The following is a 3335-nucleotide window of genomic DNA, read 5'->3' as shown; positions in this document are numbered from 1 at the left end:
TTGGATGCGTTTTTGTTGCGGTTTTTCCCTCTGACATGGTAGAACTTGTAACATTTCGTTTTCTCCCCAGGCACCAAACGAACTAAAATTTTGGTATTATGTAGCTCGTAGTATGAAGTAACAAAATAAATATTTATGTTGCTGAACTGACGCAGTAGTAGCTTCTTGCGTGGGTTTGAAAAATTGGATGAGCAGAACTTCGCCCTCTTTTGACGTCACGCACACATTGACATTAGCCGAGTAATTTTTTCTCGCTTAAACGCTGTGAGCAGTCATCAACTTTTACGCGTGAAAATGTAGAAAAGGACCAGCAGTTATTACTGGAAAAGATAAACAAAGAAAAGTAGTTTTTGTATTAGCGACAGAGATCAACAAAAGTCAAAATGTTACGTTTTCCCCCGTGTTTCATTTTACCCTACCATAAGTATGAGTAATATATCATATTTGCTGGTTGTTTCCACGTCAGCACTACAATGAAATCAGGCTTGTAGAAGCTTCTGTACTATCGCGGAAACACGTGCATCGTAGCTTCGTGTGTCTTTGTGGGCTGCAATAAGTCTCGCATGAACACACGTGGGTTTTGTGGGGTTGTGACGGACGTGCTGGCGATGCACATTGTGATGCGCTGGGGAGGTTTGAACTGCGATGTTATGTGCATGAGACCGTCGCATATAGTAAGGCAGGTACAGACGAAGACCCCGAGCTCAAGTACAGCAATATAACGCTGCTGCAGAGTATAGGAAATCCTCTAATCTTGGCTAGAAGATTTGCGTTATTGTGTGACGGAATCACAGGAGTACAGCTATTTAAAATGTATGCCTCATTTATCTCGTTATTTTTGTTTACAGAAATGACAATTGTTGCCCTGCCCTTATCACGAAGCAGCGCCACCATCGCGAGCCCATGGACCTTCACGTGTGGCCACTTGGTCTGCAGAGCCAACGTAGTTGTACTATGGGCTGACCTAGGTTGGCCTATAATTTATTGTTATTATGCCATTTATTTCACGCATTTGGTCTTTGATAAACTCTTACGCGTCAAAATTGACCATTTCATTCTTCCTTATATTATTACTCTGAGTAAAAGGCAAAAAAAAAACATTACCAAGGTACGTCTCTCAAAATAGATGAAACAAGAAGACAATGCGGCCCTCACAGCGGAGTGCACATGTTCGCTGCAGGCTAAGTTACAGGAGCGCTGATGCACATGCATATTAATGGGATAGCGTTAGGGAGCTCATGTCGCAGAAATTAGCCGTCGGCGTTGGCACCATTGTGAGGGAAAATTGTCCGTGAGCTAAAAATCGAGAAAGAAGCAAATTTTATTTATTTTATTTAGTACATACTGCGAACCATAAATGGTCCAAGCAGGAAGGGCACATCACATATAAAAAATAGGAACAACATGCACCATACATAATGCAATTCACTTTACTTAATTCACAATGAATGGGGATCACTTAATTTGTTCCAATCAGACACTGTCTGTGAAAAGAAAGAATACATAATGCAATCAGTTCTGGAGAATAATTCATAAAATTTTCGGTCCCACTGAGGATCGAATCCAGGCCATCCGCGTGGCAAGCAGATGCCCTACCACAGAGCCACGCTGTTACCACAGAGCCACGCTGGAACTTGCAGTTGCATCGGCGAGAAAACACTAGATAAATACCATGTAGCGGAAGGAGTCTAACGCATTTTGTTGTACAGGTGTCACGACGAAAAAACGAGCTCATTCGGCGATTCCTAAGCGCATTTAGGAGGCCATCAAACTGCGTCGAAAAAATACCGGGATTGTGCAGCAATCACCGCTAAAAACACATAGGAACTTTCAGACTATGTCCATCAAGCAGAAAACATATCATGCCTTTCCATAGACGTTGATCAAGCAAACAGCAAACGCTAGATAATGTGCTGCCATCTGTGAGGCATTGTGCGACTCTTTATGCCCCTTCCAGAAAATGCCATTGCAACAAACCACAACACTTGCATTGACTTAGCTTTTCATTCTCACGGCGCCATTAAATAAATGAAGTACAGAAGTTGCCATTTCACCGGCCATAAGGCGATGCTTATTGCGGTTGGCCGGAAGAGTCCGGAGGAACAAGTCGAACAAGCCCCGCCATGGTTGTCTAGTAGCTAAGGTACTCAACTGCTCACCCGCAGGTCACCGGATCAAATCCCGGCTGTGGCGGCTGCATTTCCGATGGAGGCGGAAATGTTGTAGGCCCGTGTACTCAGATTTGGGTGCACGTTAAAGAACCCCAGGTGGTCAAAATTTCCGGAGCCCTCCACTACGGCGTCTCTCATAATCAAATAGTGGTTTTGGGACGTTAAACCCCACAAATCATCGAACAAGTCGAACAATTACCAGATTGCGAACGCTAGACGGACGACAGAATGTGATCATTTACGAATACAAGTGTCCCGCCTACGCGCAGTTCATAATACAGGACCATGTTACTATATCACTGTACAATATTTTCATGAAGTTGTTATAGAACTGCAGCTAAATAGATCGAAAACCTGTACGTTTACTATAGATAGGTTGCGCTTGCGCGTGCGTGTGCATGTGTGTGTGCTTGTGTGTGTGTGTGCATGTGTGGGTGCGTGGGAATGTGTGTGTGTGTGTGTGTGTGATAGAGAGACAAAACATATTTATTAGTATGCACTTAGCATTTGAAGGGCGCACTAGGGGCCGAATTTCGCTATCGCGTTCAACTCTTAAGTGCCAACCACTGGCACGCGTACGCTCGCGTCTACGCGTCCAAAGCGTCAAATACGCCTCTCGGCGTCGACGTCGGAGGGGCATACGCGAGCAGGCGCGAGGGATCAAGCCGGGCTTGATATTTCGCCTCGCGTACACTACGTCACCACGCGTAAAGCGGCGCCAACCAACCAGAGGCCGCGCGCCAACCATCCAGAGGCCGCGATGACTCCGAATGCTGTGCCAAATGGCCGCCGCTACGAAGGCACAGCCGAGTACTGAAAGCAAGCATGAAAACTACTCCAAACGTTCCTGAATGACCGCTTCGTAATCTAGAACGACAACGAAACGACGAACGACTGCGAGTGCTACCAGCGTGACGCAGTTTCGTGCCGAGTTCGAGCGACGCCGACAAATCCAGCGAATGCTGGCCGGCTATACTAGCGCCGGTCCCGTGTGCGATCGTCGGCCGAGCGAAAGGAGCATGTCAATGTTATTGTGCTTTGATCTGTGACTTTCTATGCTAAAAAACAGTGTAAACAGACTTCGGAGGTTCGAAGATTTGAGCGTGAGCCCTCGACTACCGCAGAGGCAATTCAGATCGGTGTCATCTGCATCCAGTGCAGGCC

The sequence above is a fragment of the Rhipicephalus microplus genome, chromosome 4 (assembly GCF_043290135.1).
Source record: "Rhipicephalus microplus isolate Deutch F79 chromosome 4, USDA_Rmic, whole genome shotgun sequence".
Classification (NCBI taxonomy): Eukaryota; Metazoa; Arthropoda; class Arachnida; order Ixodida; family Ixodidae; genus Rhipicephalus; species Rhipicephalus microplus.
Note: the sequence above shows the minus strand (reverse complement) of the source record.